This window comes from Narcine bancroftii, chromosome 6 (assembly GCF_036971445.1).
Source record: "Narcine bancroftii isolate sNarBan1 chromosome 6, sNarBan1.hap1, whole genome shotgun sequence".
NCBI lineage: Eukaryota > Metazoa > Chordata > Chondrichthyes > Torpediniformes > Narcinidae > Narcine > Narcine bancroftii.
This window is the reverse complement of record NC_091474.1, coordinates 194,066,122-194,089,478: the sequence shown is the minus strand read 5'-3', so window position 1 is coordinate 194,089,478 and position 23,357 is coordinate 194,066,122. Positions and strand designations below refer to the sequence as shown.

The 23,357-nt window shown below is 39.8% G+C and overlaps 1 protein-coding gene across 1 annotated transcript in view; it reads left to right on the top strand.

The window, feature by feature from the left end:
- Positions 1–23,357, top strand: part of gpr63 (G protein-coupled receptor 63) — a 72,727-nt gene that overhangs the window by 2,716 nt on the left and 46,654 nt on the right. Inside the window, exon 2 of the mRNA XM_069888302.1 lies at positions 20,497–20,626. The gene's annotated coding sequence lies outside the window, so the exon portion shown is untranslated. The remainder of the gene's footprint in view (positions 1–20,496; positions 20,627–23,357) is intronic.

Below are 23,357 nucleotides of genomic sequence, written 5' to 3'. Positions count from 1 at the left end.
GACTAAAGAATACAAATCTATAACTAATTGTGGTAAATACTACCCCACGCAACAACATAGATGTATTAAAGTGAAATGTTAAGTCATTTTACATCTTTCCTTTTTGGATCTTCTTGGAGATGAAGAATCCAGAGGGGGACTTTTCAGGAGAAGGTAATATCTCCTCATCAGCTGACTCTTGTGGCTGTGAGCTCAGCAGTTGGTCTGCATTGATCTCCTGAGCAGCCTATGACGAGGGTGCCTCCGCAGTTGGTAACAGAGTTATCTCAGGAGTGTTACCGTTGGAATGTGCCCACAATGAGGTGTCTTGGAGATCGTTTGTCTTTGGAAGAGTCACTGGATCATTCACCACTCTTAACTGGTCGATATGTCACTTCCATACTTTTTCTCCCACCACCACAAAATGTGAACATGGACAATTTTTTTTAAGAAGTAGATCTCTTATCCATGTTTCTTTATTTTCCTGGTAATCCCTTACCAGTATTTTCCCCCCAATTTCCAATAATCTATTTGACTTACTCAGATGTTGACCGTTGGATACGAAGGCCGATGCCTCGATGCACTGCGTGAGTCGAGTTCTTATATTGCACCCAAACAGCAGTTTGCTGGTGTTTGTTTTGTGGAGTGCAGCATGTTTCTATGTGACACAGAATATCTGAAATTTAGTGATTCCATGATATTTTCAGTGACTTCACCTTCATGGTTTTTTTAAAATGTCTGCACAAAGCATTCAGCTTCTCCATTTGACCTTAGGTGGTAGGGTGCTGGCAAGATGTGTCGTACATTGCTATTAAGCATCTGACACAAATTGAGGTCCATTATCAGAGACTAATTGGCAATCCACATCCTGCAAAAATATTCCGTAATCTCTCAATTGTCTGTTCCATTGTTGCAGTTTTCATACATGATATCACTGGCCATTTGGATGTGGATCGACAACAATAAGAAAATTTTAACCCATGAATGAACCAGCGAAAGCATTATGAATCTGATTCCATGGTTATGATGGCCATTTCAATGTGTTTGCTTCGGCTTGGGGTGCTTTAGGTTGCATTTTTTGGCAAATGTTACATCTCACCATCTGTTCTTCAATATTGATGTCAATTGATGGCCACCAGACATGCTAGGACTTTTATTCGAACCATCGCTGAAAGATTGGTGTGGAGCTCGGATAACGTAGCTGCTTGTCATTTCTTAGGAATGATTGTCCTTGTCCCCCACAATAAACGATCAATATCTTATTGTGTCACGTATAATAAGTCTTAAGTTTGGGAGAAATAGTGTTGACCTCAGGCCACTATTTAAGGTGAAGTATAGATACGAAGTGTCTATAGATACTTAAGTATGGATACGAAGCTACAAGTGTCACAGTGTGGCTTCTTTCCATACATCTTTGCTGTAATCGGTAAATGATTAAGTTGTTCCTGATTAATAGCTGTGGCTTCTGCTGCCAAGTTCATCATTCTTTCCCTCTGTTCAGAGATGAGCATGATAATGCATTAGCATGGCCATGTTGTAAGTCATATTTGTATGCCACAAGCTCCATTGCCCATCTCTGAATTTTTGGGGCCTAAAAATTAAGTTCAGTAGTTTGTTGTCTGTTACTAAGGTGAACTTCCTACCACATAGATATTGGTGAGATCACTTGAGACGAAAAATTATGGCAAGTCCCCTTTTTCCAGTTGTGCATAATTACATTCACAAGCCGTCAAAAAATGGGAAGCATATCCCACAGGTTGTTCTCCCTTTTGTGTGATTTGTGATAATACAACACCCTAACCTACTGGCAAAGCATCAACAATTAGGGTCACTTCTTTATCTGGATTGTACTGGATGAGAACATTATCGCTTGAGGTCAGCAGTTCCTTCAAACAATTGAAAGCTTTATTTGACTCTGCATTCCAGCACTATTTCTGATTTTTTTTTTAAACAATTTGTTAAGAGGGTTGTACAGCGTTGACATGTTGGGAGAACAACCTGTGGGATATGCTTCCCATATTTTGACGGCTTGTGAACGTAATTATGCACAATTAGAAAAAGGGGACTTGCCATAATTTTTCGATAATGGTTAACCAAACCCAAGAAGGATTGTAATTCAGCTTGACTTGATGGGCAGGATGCCCTGTAACTGGCTTTGGTGCTAGCCATATCCATTCGGACTCTTTCCCTGTTAATTGTAAATCTTAACTGCATTACTGAGGGTACCTAACTATGCATTGTCTTGGCATAGATGGACTTTCGCTTGTCGCAGTTGGGCTATGATCTTTTCCAGGTTTATTGGATGCTCTGTGTCGGTAATGATGATGTCATTGAGGTAGCAACCATCATTTGTTCCCTGCAAAAATTTGTCCAAACCAGCTGAAATATCGCTGATATTGATGATATTCCATATGGCATTCTAGTGTAAGTGAACAATCCCAAGTGAGTATTGATTGCCACATACTTTTTTGATTTGGAAACCAATTTGACTTGCAGGTACGCTTGCGATAAATCCAATTTCGTGAACTTTTTTCTACAACTCAGAGCTTGAAATAATTCCTCTGCTCTGGGAATGGGATGTTTGAGTACTTTCAGAGCTTGATTAATGGTGACATGATAGTCACCAGAAATTCAAATTTCATTGTTGGGTTTTCTGACTGGCACAATAGGAGCTGTCCAATCGCTGTACTGAAGTTTTTCAATTATTCCTTTATTTTCCAAGCTGTTAAATTCTGACTCCATTTTTCTTAATGGCAAAAGTTTCTGTTTTTGGCTTGTAGAACTTGGGTTTAGCATCAGGTTTCAATTGCAATTTGGCCTGGAGTCCTTGGATTTTTTTCCTTTTTTTTAAACTTTATTTAAGATTTTTAAACAGCTTACAATCAAACATAACAAAGAAATCAATTTATATATATATATATATATATATATATATAAACCAACCTAATTCCTTCCCAAAATGGTTGTACTTTAACACAAGACCAAACAGCATGTAAAAAAGTTGCAGGACATAATCCACATCTAAAACAAGAGTCCGAATTACTAAACCCATATTTTTTTAGTTTCTCTGGAGTCAAATATAACTGATGTAAAAAATTATAATTAACCATTCCATATCTTATATTTGTCAATTTAGTTACACTTTCATGACACATAACTTCCCAATTCTCTTGAGGGATAATATAAGTTAAATCACTTTCCCATTTATTCCTAGATTTCTCCCATTCCAGTTTATCCATACTTTCTTGTAGCAAAATTAATACATATCCGAATTGTAGCCTTTCCTTGGTATAGAGGAAATCAAAGATTCAAATTTTGTCAACTTAGGTAAGTTCATCTCTTTACCATAATTATCTTTTATCAAATCTCTGAGTTGATAGTGCACAAATAAAGAATTTACAGAAATATCAAATTTCTCCCTCAATTGATTAAAAGAAAGAAACTGTCCTTCTTCAAAACAGTCCTGAACTATCTTTATAATCTGAGAATTCCATCTCTTTAAATGATTATTGAACATTGAAAAAAAAGCTGATTTTTGATATAACGGGATTTGAATTGATAATTTACCCTTTGATCCTAAAACCTTATTTTTTTTAACCCATATCTTTAACAAGTGTTTTAATACCGGCATATTACATTCCCGCAATAAGTTCATATTCCACTTAAATATAAACTGGTGTACATCAACTTCAGAAATACAAGCCATTTCCACCTTCGCCCAACTCGGTGGTTGGTCAATATCCATCAATCTACTGACAAATTTCAACTGAGCAGCTTCATAATAATTTTGAAAATGAGGTAATTGAAGTCCAGCTAATGCATATTTCCATGTAAGTTTATGCAAAGCTACTCGTGCTAATTTTCCCTTCCATAAAAATTCCCGTACCGCCCTGTTCAAATCCTGAGAAAAGCCCTTTGAAAGTAAACATGGTATCGACTGAAATAGATATTGGATTCGAGGAAAAATATTCATTTTAATACAATTTACTCAACCAATTAACGTTAATGTAAAATCTTTCCATTTAATCAAATCCATTTTAATCCTTTTTAATAAAGGAACATAAGTTAATTTATATAAAGACTGATAATCTGCATTTACTATTATGCCTAGATATTTAATTCTATCTGACCATTTTAATTTTCTCATATATTTATGCATTCTGAATAATCTCCTTCCCCAACTGGCAATATTTCACTCTTATCACAGTTTACCTTGTATCCAGATAACTCACCAAATTTCAACTGAAAATCCATCATCCCCTGGCGACTTTCCATTTTGGCATCTCTTGTATAGCTTCTTTAATCTCAAAATCTTTAAATGGAGCTTCCAATTCCTTAACCTCCTCTTCCCCTAAAACAAGTAATTTTAATTTAGATAAATAAGATTCAATAGAACCAACGTCCTGCTTTCCTTCAGAAGTATAATTTTTGATAAAATGAATAAAACTGGTCGTTAATTTCCAGAGGTTTATAGGTAACTGTTGAATTCTTTTTATCAGCATTAATAGTTTGCGATGTCTGTTCCATTTTTAATTGCCATGCTAATACCTTATGAGCTCTCTCACCCAGTTCATAATAACGTTGCTTTGATCAGTGACTTAAACGCACATACTGGTAAGTTTGTAATGTATTATAATGTAATGTATTTCAACTTTGTTAAAGCAGCTTTTTTTTTTATCTTCTGTAACATCTTTCTGAAATTCCTTTTCCAACTCAGTAATTTGTTTCTTCAATGTTATACTTTCTGCCACATATTGTTTTTTTACTTTCGTAGTGTAACTAATAATTTGCCCACGCAAATATGCTTTCACAGTACAAAATTACTACTTACTGAATTAATATTCTCAGCCAAGAACAAAGTAATCTGCTCCTTAACAAAAGTAATAAACTCTGGTTTCCTCACTAATATTGTGTTAAACCTCCATCTATAAGACAATTGTACCACTTCTGGACTTCTTCTTCCTTCTTTGGCTTGGCTTCGTAGACGAAGATTTATGGAGGGGGTAAATGTCCACGTCAACTGCAGGCTCGTTTTTGGCTGACAAGTCTGATGCGGGACAGGCAGACACGGTTGCAGCGGTTGCAGGGGTAAATTGGTTGGTTGGGGTTGGGTGTTGGGTTTTTCCTCCTTTGCCTTTTGTCAGTGAGGTGGGCTTACACAGGAGAAAAATAACATAGAGTGATCCGATATTACCCAACTTTTATATTCAGCATTTATATTTAGTACTCTGCCTTGCAAATGTGCTGATACCAAAAAAAATCTATTCTAGAAAATGAATCATGTCTAGATGAATGAAAAGAAAAATCTTTCTCTGTAGGATTTACTATCCTCCAAATATCAACCAAATTCAAATCTTTAATCAAGAGCTCCTATTTGTATTGCCATCCTTGATTTCCTTATACTTTTCGGAGATCTATCCAATAAAGGATCCAAAACACAGTTAAAGTCTCCCCCAATCAAAATATTTTAATTGGCCTGATTTATTAGTTAAAAAAATCCTCCGATATGAACCGTTCATAGTCTACAATAGGTTCGTAAATATTTAACAAAGTCCATGATTCAGAAAAGATTTTACAATTCACCATCAGAACCCTCCCAGCATTTCCTTCAAATGATTCCAATTCAAACGGTAATTTCTTATGAATTAAAATTGCTACACCTCTTGCTTTAGAATTAGAAGAATTAATTAACACATGACGAACCCACTCTCTTCAATTTCAAATGTTCTTTTTTAGTCAAATGTTTCTTGCAAAAAAAAAGCTATATCAACTTTCATTTTTTATGTAGGCCAATACTCGTTTACGCTTAATTGGGTTATTCAAACCCTGGACATTAAAAGTTGCAAAGTTCAAATTAGACATTTATTCAATTTAATAATATACTTCACACTACTATAAAATATTGCTCCCCTTTCTAATTCCCTTAATATTCTAAACCTTCCCCTATATAAAAATTCTAAAAAGTCAAAGAAATAGAAAAAAAAATATCCCCCCCCCCCCCCCAACAAACTACTAAAAAGTAGTAACCCTAAAAATCTGGGTGTGGTAAAACCCACTAATGGCAGATGACTATTAAAGGTCTCAGTATCATCCACACCCCCCCCCCCCCCCCCGCATCATCACCCTGTACAAAAACAAAGGCGAGAAATCAGACTGCTCAAACTACAGGGGAATCACGTTGCTCTCCATTGCAGGCAAAATCTTCGCTAGGATTCTACTAAATAGAATAATACCTAGTGTCGCCGAGAATATTCTCCCAGAATCACAGTGCGGCTTTCGCGCAAACAGAGGAACCACTGACATGGTCTTTGCCCTCAGACAGCTCCAAGAAAAGTGCAGAGAAAAAAACAAAGGACTCTACATCACCTTTGTTGACCTCACCAAAGCCTTCGACACTGTGAGCAGGAAAGGGCTTTGGCAAATACTAGAGCGCATCGGATGTCCCCCAAAGTTCCTCAACATGATTATCCAACTGCACGAAAACCAACAAGGTCGGGTCAGATACAGCAATGAGCTCTCTGAACCCTTCTCCATTAACAATGGCGTGAAGCAAGGCTGTGTTCTCGCACCAACCCTCTTTTCAATCTTCTTCAGCATGATGCTGAACCAAGCCATGAAAGACCCCAACAATGAAGACGCTGTTTACATCCGGTACCGCACGGATGGCAGTCTCTTCAATCTGAGGCGCCTGCAAGCTCACACCAAGACACAAGAGAAACTTGTCCGTGAACTACTCTTTGCAGATGATGCCGCTTTAGTTGCCCATTCAGAGCCAGCTCTTCAGCGCTTGACGTCCTGCTTTGCGGAAACTGCCAAAATGTTTGGCCTGGAAGTCAGCCTGAAGAAAACTGAGGTCCTCCATCAGCCAGCTCCCCACCATGATTACCAGCCCCCCCACATCTCCATCGGGCACACAAAACTCAAAACGGTCAACCAGTTTACCTATCTCGGCTGCACCATTTCATCAGATGCAAGGATCGACAATGAGATAGACAACAGACTCGCCAAGGCAAATAGCGCCTTTGGAAGACTACACAAAAGAGTCTGGAAAAACAACCAACTGAAAAACCTCACAAAGATAAGCGTATACAGAGCTGTTGTCATACCCACACTCCTGTTCGGCTCCGAATCATGGGTCCTCTACCGGCATCACCTACGGCTCCTAGAACGCTTCCACCAGCGTTGTCTCCGCTCCATCCTCAACATTCATTGGAGCGCTTACATCCCTAACGTCGAAGTACTCGAGATGGCAGAGGTCGACAGCATCGAGTCCACGCTGCTGAAGATCCAGCTGCGCTGAATGGGTCACGTCTCCAGAATGGAGGACCATCGCCTTCCCAAGATCGTGTTATATGGCGAGCTCTCCACTGACAACGTGACAGAGGTGCACCAAAGACGAGGTACAAGGACAGTTTAAAGAAATCTCTTGGTGCCTGCCACATTGACCACCGCCAGTGGGCTGATAACGCCTCAAACCGTGCATCTTGGCGCCTCACAGTTTGGCGGGCAGCAACCTCCTTTGAAGAAGACCGCAGAGCCCACCTCACTGACAAAAGGCAAAGGAGGAAAAACCCAACACCCAACCCCAACCAACCAATTTTCCCTTGCAACCGCTGCAATCGTGTCTGCCTGTCCCGCATCGGACTTGTCAGCCACAAACGAGCCTGCAGCTGACGTGGACTTTTTACCCCCTCCATAAATCTTCGTCCGCGAAGCCAAGCCAAAGAGAGATCATCCACACCCCCCCCCCCCCCCCGCATCAGACTTTCACAAAGTACTTAATCAAATATATTAAACCCAATGATTGTTCCAGGTCCTCAATATCAAGAAGACTTTGTGTCAGTTCAACTTTTTTTCCATGTTTCTCATTCTTCCCATTGCCATTCACCCTCCTTTTAGGCGACGATGATGGCGACCTTCCACTTCCTCGCAAATCTGGCAATGAATTAGCAAAAATTAATGCATCGTGATCATTTTCAAAAAATTGAGATTGAAAGTTCCCATAAAAAAGCTTTCAATACAACCGGGTAATGAAAAGTGAATTTATAACCCTTTCGCCACAACACTTTTTTAGCTGAATTAAATTCTCGGCGCCTTCTAATAATTTCTTGACTCAGATCAGCATAGAAAAAAACTGTTATTTTGAACCATCATTGAAATCTGATTATGCCGCGCTTTCTGCACTGCAATTCATAATATCATTTCTCTGTCCTGATATTTGAAACAACGAATCAAAACTGCTTGTGATGGTTGACCTGGAAATGTTTTTTTCCTCAATGCTCTATGTGCCAGGTCTAGCTCCAAACAATCTGGAAAAAAATTAATTGCCCAGTACCTCAGGAATCCATTTCTTAAAAAACTTTACCAGATCTGAACCTTCCATATCTTCTGGAAGACCTATTTTTACATTATTTCTTCGACCTTGATTCTCTAATGAGTCAATCTTCTTCAATAATTCCTTCTTCTGATTCCCTCAATCCACAAAAGAATCCTCCACTTTTTCCATTTTTTCTCTATTACAATCCACTTGGTTCTTACATTCAAAAAAGGCTTCTTCAATTTTTAAAAAAATTATCCCTTACAGCGTCCACTGTTTTTATACTTCTACTAACATCACTTTAACTACAATCATATCTTTCTTCATAGAAGTCATCTCTTCACACATACTGTTCATTTTAGTTTTCATTTTCATAAACGCTTGATTTATCTGTGTAGACATCTGCAATGACATATTTTCCATTTGATGAGCAAGCCCTTCCAATATTGTAAACACACAATCCAGTTCCCTCACTTCCCCTTGAGGCCTATCTTCTCTGGTCCCAGCCCCCATTTCATTGTTGGGTTTTCTGACTGGCACAATAGGAGCTGTCCAATCGCTGTACTGAAGTTTTTCAGTGATTCCTTTATTTTCCAATCTGTTAAATTCTGACTCCATTTTTCTTAATCGCAAAAGTTACTGTTTTTGGCTTGTAGAACTTGGGTATAGCATCAGGTTTCAATTGCAATTTGGCCTGGAGTCCTTGGATTTTTTCCCAGGTCCCTTCCAAAAACTGTTTGATACTTCTGAAACACTTGCTCCAGCTTTGATTTTGGCTCACCTCCAGTGTGTACATTGTTCCCTGCCCCAATTTTCTTCCAATTTAGTTGGATGTGTGACAACCACTCTCTTCCAAACAAGCTGGGTCCCTTTGTGTCTCATGATGTAGAGGAGAAATCCTTTTGGTGTCTGTTCCTTGTATTTGATGTTTACTTTACATATGCCTAGCACTTTGACTTTCTCCCCATTACCATATTCAACATCATGTCGGACTGTTTCGTTTTAAGATTGGATAATATTTTTGCTTTTCAATATTTCGGCATTAAGGGCACAGCTGCCCCGTGCAGCTCCACCTGGACAGGTTCGTTGTTGATTTTAACGTGAACCAAAATTTCCCATTTCAAATAATTTCATTACGAATATATAGTACTTCCAGTTCCTGGTCCACTAGGGTCACTGCTAGGGTTTTCATAATTCTCCACAGCCTTTTTCACTTTGGACCATTGTTTTTTTGTATTTCAGTTTCTGACTTTTCTTCCTTAGGTAATCCTCTTTCTCTCTACTATCTCTTTTCCTTGGGCATTTGGATTTGATGTATTCCTCCTCATCACATAGATGACGGTTGACCCTTTTGAAATAAGTTATCAGTACTGTGGCTACTCCTCCTGCAGCGGAACATTTCCGGCAGTTTATTTTTCACACTACGTGCTGCTCCCCTTGTATAAAATCCATGTTTTGGTTGGCTATTTCAAAATTCAATGCTGTATCATATGCAGATTTCATGTCTAAATCTTTTCTGCTAAGCAATTGTTGTTGGAAATTGTGACCAATCTGTTTCTTAAAGCCTCATTGAAGACATCGCCAAAATGACATGTTTCTGATTGTCTATGCAATTCAGCCAAATATTGGCTCACAATTTTGTTTTTTGCTATAAAATTTGTAACTTACTGTGATCACTACAGGTTTTTGAGATAGGTGTCCTCTGACCATTTTTCATCAGACCAAGTGCACGGTTTTGCTGTTGCCAAGAGAGATTTAATCAGGCTGTATGTCCTGCTTCCCATCTCACTTTATCCATAATAAAAAGTTCTTCTTTGTCATGTGTGTTTGGATCATTTATTTTTAAAAACATGAATTACACTGGGATGCTGCTCAACTGAATGAGGAAACGCCATGTGTATTCTGGCAACTTCATAATATGGTTGTTGATTTGTGAACTTGGACAACAGACAAATACTGTTTCTTGCAAGGTGTGAATAGCTGCCTTTGGTGACTGGGTCATTCCTTGTGGAAGGGTTTGGCCTCCATTTGCTACCTGACATTTGTGTTTAAAACACTGAATATTCAATTTCACAGCATGTTTTGTCTCTGAGGTATGAGCTGGTGATAGGAAAGCAAATGAACAAATAGGTGGCATGGTTGGCGTAGTTGTTAGCGGAATGCCTTTATAGCACCAGCGATCAGATTTGGATCTTGTGCTGTCTGTAAGGAGTTTGTATGTTCTCCCCTTTTCTGCTTGGGTTTCCTCTTGGGGCTTCAGTTTCCTCGCACCCTTCAAAAAATGTACTGGAGTATAGTTAATGAGATGTAATTTGGGCAGCACGGACTTGTAGGACTGATTTGGTCTGCTACAGTGCTATATGTCTAATTTAAAAAAATTTTTTAAAACTCAGAAATGAAAAGAGAAACACAAAAAAAAAGCAGATGCAGAAATCTTGTAGATAATGTCCCAAAAGGTTGACTGATTATTTCTATGCCTGGATGCTGCTTAAGCCATTGAGTTCTTCCCTAGAACCATCGAACATTATAGCATAGAAATAGGCCCCTTCAGCCCTACTAGTCTGTGCCAAACCATTTTTCTGCCAAGTCTTACTGTCCTTCACCCAGTCCATAGCCCTCCATACCTCTCCCATTCTTGTCCCTGCCAAATTATTCTTAAATGTTAAAATTGAGCCTGCATTCACCACTTCAGCTGGCAGCTTGTTCCACATTCCAACCACTCTCTGTGAGAAGTTGTTCTCCTTCACGTTCCTCCTAAACTTTTCCCTTTTCACCCTTAACCACATCATCTGGTTGGTATCTCATCTGCCCTCAGTGGAAAGAGTCTCCCTATATTTACTCTGTCTATCCCCTCATAATTTTAATGACTGCTATCAAATATGTCCTAATTCTTCTACTCTTCAGGGAATAAAGTCCAAACCTGTTTAATCTTTCCTTGTACGGTAACTCAGTTCCTGAAGTCCGGGCAACATCCTGGTAAATATTCTCTGCACTTGTTCAATTTTATTGAAACCTTTGCTGTTTTTGGGTGACCAAAACTGCACATAATACTCCAAATTTGACTTCACTAATGTCTTGTAATTTCACCATAACATTCCAACTCCTGTACTCAATACTTTGATTTACGAAGGCCAATATGCTAAAAGCTCTCTTTACAACCCTCTCCACCTGTGATGCCACTTTCAGGGAATTCCCAGATCCTTCTGTTCTACTGCACTCCTCAGTGCCCTACCATTTACTGTGTATGTCCTTTCTTGGTTTGTCCTTTCAAACTGCAACTCGTCACCCATCTGCTACTTTTCAGCCCATTCTTCACTGTCCACAACACCTCCAATCTTGGTGTCATTTGTAAACTTGCTGATGGAATAGAAGAAAGAAAAGCAAAAGAGAGTCCCTTCAGAAACACTGAGTATCCATGGATTCACCTCCAGACCTATCCTTCTCCAGCATCTTAAAAAATGAAAGTTAGGGCTGAAAGTGAGCATATTTTAAATATGGGTGCCGATCTGTTACTCTCTGTGATAGAGCAAAATGTCAATGTTGGAACAGAAAATTTGAGTATGCTGTTTAGCAATTCTATCATGTCTGATCCTTGATCTCAGCACCATGTTCCTGCTCTCTATTGAAGTCTCTTGATTCCTTCTATTTAACTTTTAAAAAAAATTATATATCTTTTCTTTGGCTTGGCTTCGCGGACGAAGATTTATGGAGGGGGTAAAAAGTCCACGTCAGCTGCAGGCTCGTTTGTGGCTGACCAGTCCGATGCGGGACAGGCAGACACGATTGCAGCGGTTGCAAGGGAAAATTGGTTGGTTGGGGTTGGGTGTTGGGTTTTTCCTCCTTTGCCTTTTGTCAGTGAGGTGGGCTCTGCGGTCTTCTTCAAAGGAGGCTGCTGCCCGCCAAACTGTGAGGCGCCAAGATGCACGGTTTGAGGCGTTATCAGCCCACTGGCGGTGGTCAATGTGGCAGGCACCAAGAGATTTCTTTAGGCAGTCCTTGTACCTTTTCTTTGGTGCACCTCTGTCACGGTGGCCAGTGGAGAGCTCGCCATATAATACGATCTTGGGAAGGCGATGGTCCTCCATTCTGGAGACGTGACCCATCCAGCGCAGCTGGATCTTCAGCAGCGTGGACTCGATGCTGTCGACCTCTGCCATCTCGAGTACCTCGACGTTAGGGGTGTGAGCGCTCCAATGGATGTTGAGGATGGAGCGGAGACAACGCTGGTGGAAGCGTTCTAGGAGCCGTAGGTGGTGCCGGTAGAGGATATATAAAATATATAAAATATTTAGCAATTCTAAGATGCTTCTGCATTGCTTTTCATGGTTTAGTTTGATTTACATTTTAAAAAGTTGTAAATGCTGAAAACAGCAGGTCAGGAAGAATCTGGAAAGAGAAATTGAGCTAATGTTTCAGGTCTGTAGCCCTTCATTGGTTTTTATGGTGATGAGCGTCAGACTTGAAATATTTTTATCATTCACGGATGCTGGCTGACATGTCAATTGTGTCCAGCATTAAAAAAAAATTACATTTTCTTCTTTGAATACTGCTTTCTTAGTACTGTTTTCAATTGTGCATTAGGATGAAAATGTCACTTTGTGCTGGGGGCAATGGAGTTTGATGGTTCTAGTAAACCATTTTTTTAAAAATTGGCCAAGCATGCATTTGAAGTATTGAACTGTGTACACTTCAGCTTAAATTATTTGCTGATCTGTCACTGAAAGGAAATAGATCGTCAATGGTTCTTTGAAACAAGTTTGTAAAGCAAAAGATCCAAACGAAAGTAAAATATAGTTAAACAAATAAGTGGTAGGAAAGTGGGAAATGCTCAGGGATGTAATAAAAACACATTAAAAAAAAAAGTCAACACTAAATAGCAAAAACGTGTTTAATTGTGACTCAGTGAATGTTGCTTTTGGAATTTCTCTAGTTATGGAGTCAGCTTCAGTATACATTATTCACACGAATCTGTGATCAAGGTTTTTCAAACTCTGTAAGAATTTAGAATGTTTCATTGGATTACTTTTCATTTAATTAAACTTGACGATATAAGCCCGATTTGGTTCAACGTGCCCTCTCTCCAAATGACAAATCTACCATCCCCGTAATCAATCTGGTCTTCAGGTGTGCAGTTGAGATGTTATCCGATACTGCTGTATTTATACCTATCAGCAATTTATTGGTTATCACATGAGTGAACTGCTGCAACCCCCCACCCCACCTTCTCCATCTGGATCCTTGACTTCAACATCAGAAGATCACAGTCCTAACGAGAAGGTAACAACAGCCCCTTTTACACTTGTGTCCCACTAAATCAGCCTTTCAGTGTTCCAGGATAGGAATGGCATTTTTGTTGTTCACAGTCGACCATTCTTATCTAGGACACTGCACTCATTCACACTTGCAAGGAGCAAGTGTGGTCAGGACTGTTCTACCTTCTACTGGTAACGTATGATGCATCGAGCAATGGTGAACCTGCCCTAAATCCTAATTAATATATTATGATCTTGTATTTGAACAAAATTAATCATGCATAATTATTACATAATTAAGCTTTATGAACAGCACAGTATGAGCCTGTCAACCCCTGTTGTTGTTGTTGTGCCAACCTATATAAACTTTTATAAGGGACCATGGGAAAGTGCTAGCAACAAATAGCAATAGTGGTCACTATTTAAACAAAGTTAGTAACACTATCTTGCACACTTTATACAGCGTGGGAAAGTTGATAGTACTATCACGTACAATTTATACAGTGTGGAAAAGTTGATAACTATAATACCGTGGGGGAAAAAGTGATGGTGGACCTGCCCTCCCAATGCGCTGTGCGGTAGAGAAAGGGCTGCATGCACGGAGCATGGCATTCTGGGAAGTTGGGTCCACCATTGCTTTTTAACCACTGTTTTTATAAATTGTGCACTATAGTGCTACCAACTTACCCAAGCTGTTTAAAAATTGTCTGCTATTGCTATTTATTTCCTTTCTCTCTCTTCCCCCCTTCCCCACTGCGACTTTCCCACAGCAAAATTTATACCTTCATTTTAATCTTCCTTCAAGTTCCTGCACTCAAGCAAAAACTAGGGTCATTTCTATCCCAGAATGCAATTGCCCATTCTACACTTGACAGATTGTAATGCCAGCATCTGCAGGTGCTGGGGATTGTACTGGGGTGAAGGCAGTTCATCCCCAGCATGAGATGATGTCATCTCACACTGGCATTGAGAAGATTTTCGTTTCACACTAGACCCTTTTTAGCCCAATTGGCTGTTAATTCCTGGGGCCACTTGCAAGTATGAAAGGGGCTGAAGTTTCCTCCTCACTGACAATCCACACAGAAGCATCTCTAGGATGTGTGCTTAGCCCACTGCTCTACTTGCTCTACACTTGCTAGCCCCATTCACACTTGCAAATGGTCTCAGGAATTAACGGCTAATCGGCCTAAGAAAGATCTAGTATGAGAGGAAAATCTTCTCAAGCTGACGTGCGATGATGTCATCTAATTCCAGATATAGACTGCCTTGACCCCTTGTCCAATTCTCAGCGTCTGCAGACTCCAGCGTTGCAATCATACAAATGCAGAATGGGCAATTGCATTCTGGAATAGAAATGACCCAAGTTTTTGCGTGAGTGCAGGAACATGAAGGAAGAAAATATTAAAACAAAGGTATTAACTTTTCAGTGGGAATGTCGCAGCGGGGTAGGGAGAGAGAGAAAAAAAAATAAATAGCAGTAGTGCACAATTTATAAAGACCATGGAATAAAGCAATGGTGGACCTGACTTCCCAGAATACTGTCCGGCAGAGAAACCCCTCCATGAGTTCTCTGTCCATTCAACCATGCATTCTGGGAGAGCAGGTCTGCTATCGTTTTTCCCACAGTATTTATAAATTGTGCGTTTATATCACCTCCCAACTTTCTCAAGCTGTTTAAAAATTGTCCGCTGTTGCTATTTATTGCTCGCACTTTCCCACGGTCCCTTATAAAGGTTTATATAGGTCGGCACAACAACAGGAACTGAAGGGCTCATATTGTGCTGTATGTAGAGCTTAATTACATTATAATTGGGCATGATTAATTTTGTTAAATATAAGATTATAATACATTGGTCAGGATTTAGGGCAGGTCCACCATCACTCAATGCGTCATGATGTCACCAGTAGAAGGTAGAACAGTCCTAAACCCAGGGATGGCTCCTTGCAAGTGTGAAGCCATTCAGTGTCCCAGTTGGGAGTAGTCAAGTGTGAACATCAAAAATGGGATTCCCATCCTGGAACACTGAATGGCCGATTTAGTGGGAAAGTAAGTGTAAAAGGGGCTACAGCTTTGTGGCAAGACACAATTCAAATGCCATCTACAAATTTGCTGGTGATACTTCAGTTGTCATCAAATTCACAGATGGTAATAAGGAAGTATACAGGAGGGAGACAGAGCAGCTGGTAGAGTGGTGCCAGAACAACAACCTTACTCTTAACATTAGCAGAACCAAGAAGCTGATTGTGGACTTCAGGAAGGGGAAATCAGGAAGACACAAACCAGTCCTCCAGTGTCCACAGTGTAAATGGTTTGAAAACTTCAAGTCCCTGGATGTCAACATCTCTGATGGCCCTGGAGCCTCCATGTCTATGCAATTGTGAAGACAGCTCGTCAGCGGCTATACTTCTTGAGGAGTTTGAGGAGATTTGGTATGTCACCAAAGATTCTTGCAAATTTTGTGCATTGTGGTGAGCATTCTGACTGGTTGCATCTGAGGTATCTAGAGGTGCCAATGCACAGGACAGGAAAAGGCTACAGAGATGTGAACTCGGCTAGTGCCATCACGGGCATTAGTATCCACTCCATCAAGGACATCTACAAGATGTCTTCAGATAGCAGCCTCTCTCGTCAGGGACCCTCACCAGCCAGGCCATGCCCTCTTCAGACTTCTACCATCAGGAAGGAGATGCAGGAGCCTGAAACTGAATACACAGTGGCACAAGGGCAGCTTCTTGCCCTCTGCGATCAGATTTCTGAATAGACAATGAACCACAGAGTTACCTCACTTTTTCTTATTTTTGCACTAATTATTTATTTTTAAATGTAATTTTTTAGAAATATTTGCACTGCAAAACAACAAATTTTGTGACTTGTTCATGACTATAAATTCTGATTCTGAGAATTTTGATGGTGGAGCTCTCAGGAAGGAGACAAGCCAGATCATCAATTCCTAACCTTCTGACTCAATGTGGCTATAAGTACTTCAGCTTTGTCTTTCTGATGTGCATTCTGAGCCCCACCATACTTAAGGATTGAAGTATTCTTGGATTTGCTTCCACCATTAAAGACAAGATGATGACACAGGACTGCAGAACTTTCATCCAGGGCATTAGCTGTAAGATTGCTAAACAACAGGAGAAACCAACATCGAGCATGAATGTAGTCCTTAGTTTCAGGTTCACGCTTTGTTTTTTTTTTGGATGTGATTTTGCTCCCAGTATGCCGTTTTGTATTCATTTAATCAGGATGGATCCCTGCTTTGATAATGGCAGAGTGAATAATTAGCAGATCCACAAGTTGTATTACGATTTTTTAGGTTTCTGCTATTGCTATTGAGTTGACAAAACTACTTTTGAATCACAATTGTTGAGACATCCGAAGTGATTGAATTGTTTATCACATATATGTACTGAAATACACTTTTGTGTGTAATTCAGGCAAGACCACTCATTTTTTGGGTAGTTCAACTAGAACTACAGTATGTAGTGCAACTAGAAATCAAATATTGTAAGGTACAATATTACAAAAACGAAGAGGAGAGTATCGAGAAAGGTACAGTTAAAACAGTGCAGGGCATTATCTTTTGCAAGTACAAGATTAATTTCTTCTTTGTCTTTGGCTTGGCTTCGCGGACGACAATGTGGCAGGCACCAAGAGATTTCTTTAGGCAGTCCTTGTACCTTTTCTTTGGTGCACCTCTGTCACGGTGGCCAGTGGAGAGCTCGCCATATAACACGATCTTGGGAAGGCGATGGTCCTCCATTCTGGCGTATACAGAGCCGTTGTCATACCCACACTCCTGTTCGGCTCCGAATCATGGGTCCTCTACCGGCACCACCTGCGGCTCCTAGAACGCTTCCACCAGCGTTGTCTCCGCTCCATCCTCAACATCCATTGGAGCGCTTACATCCCTAACGTCGAAGTACTCGAGATGGCAGAGGTCGACAAGATTAATTTAAGAGTTTGATAAATGAGGAAACAAATGGTCCTTGAATTTAGAGTCTACATTTTCAAATGCCTATTTTCTGCCATAGAACATTACAGCACAGAAACAGGCTCATTCAGCCCTTCTAGTCTGTGCCGAACAATTTTTTTTTGCCTAGTCCCACTGACCTACACCCACTCCATTGCCCTCCATAGCCCTCCCATCCATGTACCTGTCCAAATTCTTCTTAAATGTTAATGAGCTAACAGCTCATTCCACACTCCCATCACTCTTTGGAAAGAGGTTCCCCTAAACTTTTCCCCTTTCACTCTTAACCTATGTCCTCTGATTTGCATCTCACTTACCCTCAATGGGAAAAGCCCATCTACATTTACTCTGTCTATCCCCCACATAGTTTAGAAGGAGTCAATGGAATGGAGGTTGGTTTGTGTGATGGCATGAGTGGAATTCATATCTCTGTGGTTTCTTATCTTGTGAAAAGTAATTCCTACACCAAGTTGTGATGCATCTGGACAGGATACTTTCCACAGTGCATCTATAAAAGTTGCTAAGATACTTTGGAGCATGACAATTTCCTCCAGGATTTTGTGAATGTTTACTGGACATAACAATTTGGTTAGATCAGTACAGATTGGTGATATTTACTCCTAAGAACTTGAAGTTCTTTACCATGCCCACCTCGGTAGATTTCCTACACACAGTGATGTGTGCTCCCCTTCATTTCCTGAAGTCAGTAACCAAATCCTTTCTTTTGTTGACATTGAGGTTGTGGTTGTTTTCTTGGCACCATGTCACCTCACTCAATCTTATATTTGTACTCCATTTCATTGCGTTCTGAGATCCAGACATTGATAGTGGTATCATTTAAAAATTTAGAGCAGTATTTGACCACCTTCATGAGTGTACAGGGTATATATGAGGGATAGAGGGCATCCTTGGTATGAAGACCGAATTTTGTCTCTGCAAGGGGTGTTGTGTGTTTGTCAATTCTACCAATACCAACATGGACAGCTGGCGTTAATTCAGGGTTGCTGGTGAAGCTGCGGTCAAGTAATTTTTTCTTACAGTACCTGCTGCATACTCAGTTTGTCAGATATGATTGCCAGGACTCACCAGCTCAGAATGTCTTGGTGCTATCAAGCCACTCCTTGTTGATGTCGCAATTTCCTAATCTGCTGCCCGCTCCTTGCAGTGCAACTTTCAAATGTGACTAGACATGAAGGATTGCTGATTGGTTAGCTTAGGGATGGCAGTGAATGGTAATTATGTGAAGGTTTGCCTGTTCGAAACCTGGAAACAAATGATGCACTCTGTCATAAGTCATCTCAAGAATAGCAGTGCATGGAATGCTCTCTTTGGTGTTTATGCTTCATTTTTCAATTTTATTTGAGGAGATTGATGAAGGAAAGGCTGTGGATGTTTCCACATGGACTTCAGTACAGCCTTTGACAAGATTCCATCGGAAGGTTCATTCATTCAGTGGCTTCATTGGCTCAACAGGAGAAGACCGAGTGTGGTAGTGGATGATTTCCTCTCAGACTAGAGACCTAAGAATAGTAGTGTGCTGGAGCCATTGTTTATCATCAATATTAATGATCGAGATGAACATGTGGTAAATTGGATCAGCTAGTTTGCAGATGATGCAAAGATAGGAGGCATTGTGGGCAGCAAGGAAGGGTTTCAAAGCTTGGAGAGGGATCTGGACCAGCTAAAAAAATGGCAGATGGAATTTAATGCAGGCAAATGTGAGGTGTTGCACTTTGGAAGGACAAACTAAGGTTGCATATTCACTGTAAATGGTAGGGCACTGAGGAGTGTGGTAGAACAGAGGGATCCAGAAACACAGATACATAATTCCTTGAAAATGGCATCACAGATAGATGGGGTTGTAAAGAGAGCTTTTGGCATATTGGCCTTCATAAATCAAAATATTGAGTCTAGGAGTTGGGATGTTATGGTAAAGTTATATAAGACATTGGTAAGGCCAAATTTGGAATATTGTGTGTACTTTTGGTAATCTCACTAGAGAAAAGATATCAATAACATAGAGTCCAGAGAAGATTTATTAAGATATTGCTGGGACCTCAGGAACTGAATTACAGGGAAAGTTAAACAAGTTAGGACTGATCCCTGGAGCGTATAAGAATGAGATTTGATAGAGGTATACAAAATTCTGAGGGGTATAGATAGAGTAAATGCAGGCAAGGTCTTCCTACTGAGAGTAGGTGAGATACAAAAGACATGGGTTAAAGGTGAAAGGTGAAAAGTTTAGGGGGAGCATGAAGGGGAGCTTCTTCACACAAAGAATATTGGGAGTGTGGAATGAGCTGCCAGCTGAGGCGGTGAATGTTGCAATTGAACACTCAAGATGCAAACCTATTTCAATGGGAAACTGGTTATGCCCTCTCTAGATTGAGAGGTTATAGCATGCACTCTCTGCAATCCTTTTGCCACTGTTCAAAAAGTGGGTTATCCCAGCATTCTTGTTCAAAGCTCACTTTTCAGTCATCACAATGAAAAATAATTAACCCATCTCTGAGGACATGTGAACGGAAAGCTGTTTCAGGATCATTCTTAATGAAATTAAATGTGCTATATAAATAAAAACTGTTTAGTGTATTTTTTGGCCATGCAGATACATTGTAAAGCAGACTACATTTCTATGTACAAATAAATTCTTAAGAAACCCTCTGTGAATATATCAAAGATAAATATTCTTATTTTCAAATATAAAGGAATCATGGAGAGAGAATGGAACTGTATTCATTTCTGTTCTTGTGCAGTGATTAATTGAGCTTGCTTCACGGTTCTTTGAAATAAGTGAACATGTATATTGGATTTCATTGTTACTGTCAGTTTTATGAACATTGTAAATCATCACAAAATGGTGAGATTGTTCATTGGTTAAATTGGGTCAAACAGGAATTTCAAAGTGAATTTCAGCTGTGAAAATGTCAATAAAACAAATCTTGGATGCAGTTCTCTTTGAATTTTTCTTTAGGAAGCCAGTTTCTGTCTCCTATATATGGAACCAGCTGCTCTTTGTGGATTTGTGCCATGTGCCTAGAGGGCCAGATACCTACAATCAAAACTTTAGGCATGTTATAAGTGCCTGGATGATTGGATAGCAGGTAGGTATTCTACTTTTAATTCCAGATGTTACTGTCGGCAAGGAAAATATTTCCATTGCTTTGTCGATATTAAAAATGAGACTCTGATGTTAAGATTGAACCCCTGACATTTATTCAAGAAAAAACAATGAAAAAAAATAAGAAAAGCATTAAACTGGGAAAAAAATTAATGCATAGAACAACACTGGAACAGGCCCTTTAGATGGTGTGTCTGTGCCAAACACAATGTCCAATTCAAACTACAACTCTGCTGGCTTGGACCTGGCAATTATCCCCCCATCCCATTTTTCTTGTGTGTATCTCGAAGTCCCTTAAATGTATAGTTGTATCTGCTTCCACTTCAACTCCAATTCCTGACAGCTCATTCCAGGCATCTTATCACTCTACATGTAAAATGCATCCCAAATTTCCCATTAAACTTCCTCTCTCTTAGCTTATTGCTCTTGTTGCTTTTGTCGTGGGGAAAAGATTCTGAATGCCTCTCGACTTTTGTCTACCTCTATCAGGTCTTCCCTAAGCCTTCTATGCTTCAGAGTAAATAAGTCAGGCTTGTCTAATCTCTCCCCATTAAATTGGACAGCATCACGTTAAACCTCTTTTGAGAACTCCACAGCACTGAGAAGGCTGCGTGCAACTCGCTGGAGGGAGACGCGCTCAACATTTCTCTCCTTCACACCACCTGATCTCCTCCCCAATTTTTTGGTGGGGCAGCAAGCAAGATGACCCTGCCTTTGGCAACCTCTCTCCCTCACTCACCATATTCTCCTCATGGTGCTGGGTAACTAGGACCAGCAGCGCCACCTCATAACCTACATTGTGATTTGGAATGCGATGGTAATCTGCGCATGCATTCCAAATTACCTTTTTAAAAAAAAAAAGGCGTTGGGTCCATCAAAGCACGTTTCCTTTACGTCACTACAAGAGGAGAACCAAAATGATGACATTTAGAAGGGGGCGGTGGTGATAGGAAGCGAACAACGTGTGCTGATTGGACAGAAGCATTTCCTTCAGAGAAGGAAAAGCAACTGCATTGACAAGTAGGCCTGACTTACCTTTATTCAAAACTGATTCTGATCATCGTAACTTCAAAATATTGCAAATCGGAACATCATAAGTCGGGGTCTATCAATACTAAACAATATAGTCTTGGTTATTTAAAATTTAGTCAATTCATTTCAATTAATGGCAAAATACTGTCAATAACCTACCATAAAATGCATCAAACATTCCCAGCTTGTGTAATGCAAACCCTAAACGCATCTTCCCCTTTTTACCGAGTAGAACCATTGTCTCAGATTCAGAATTATATAACTATATACAAAATAGAATCTCAGCAGAAACCGATTTAATGTGGCAAAAGGTTTAAAAATGTTGCTTTTAGTTTTAGAGTTCACTGTCTCCAGTATCCCAAAATAGCTGAATATGAGTTAATCATTTTAAGACTGCATGAACACTATGTAATGTGCCAAAATAAGTTTTAAAAAATTTATTTTTATAGATTACTGCATTTTGTATCTCAAGCAGCTCAATATGAGATTTCATCAGAATAAAATCTGTTAAATCCACGGTCAAGGAGTTCGAGGAAGCAAATCAGGATTTACAAATGGAAAAATACAAAGATGCTTTTTTGTTCACTTTTTTCCTGTGCTACCTTTCCCATGGGTGAATAACATTAATTTTGCCATTGTATGTCAATGTGATTGTGTCTGTTTTCTGGGTGACTCAGTTCCTAGTTTGAAATTTAGACATTGTCACATGCCTCCTACGCAATCTACTTATATAAACTAGTCCTGCACATTGCACATGTGAGGGTGAGGGGGGGTGGGGGGAAACCAAAGTATTTACCAATTGTACTAGACTGGTTTGTGAATTTTGGAACATTCAATAAAAATTTGCCTCATTTTAGCCTAACAAATTAAAAAAACAACACTTTTTTGTTTTGGAAATTCTTGCTGATCTGGTGTGTTTTTAGTTTTAAAAACAAAATATTGTACTCAATAGTAAATGTATACAAAACATTTTATCCCCAAAATTACAAAGTTTCCAAAAAATTAGATGAGTCATAGCCATTTTACTTGAGCATAGTCACCAGAATATTTGCGAATGAAGGAGAAAGAGAGTAAGGAGTATAGACCTGGGTGAAAGAGCCATGGCAGTGAGACAGAGTAAGAGAAGGGCACAGGGTCAGAAGAAGGAACTACCAGTGAGTAAGGGAAAGAAGACTGGAAGTGAAAATGGGAAAAGGCCAGAGAGAACAGTGCCAGGGAGGGGAGAGAATGCGATTGTTGAAAATTGAGGAACTGGGAGAACAGAATGGTGCAGGGATAGCAATGGTGAGTGGGATGGAGGAAGAAACATAGGGTGAAGGGAGCAGTAGGACAAGTTGGACATGAGAATCTTGAAGACTGAGTTGTGGGGAAGTAAAGTTGTGAGGGATATGGATGTGGTGAGCAGGGTTGTGAGAGTGAGGAAGAGGGAAATAGATGAAAAAGGGGTAAGGGCAGATGGTAGGAAATTATGGATAGAACAAAAATGAAGGCATAAAAAATATTGAGGTGCTGGTGGGTGTGGGGTGTCATCCTGAGATTATACCATGGGAATTCCTTTAGGTGGTTGGTTAATTTTCTTCCTCTGTACCAAGAATAACAGCTCCTCAATTCAATATAATTTATTTCATTCATCTATGGATGCAGAATAGTAAATCTTTTCTGTATCATTGCTGAAGTTAATG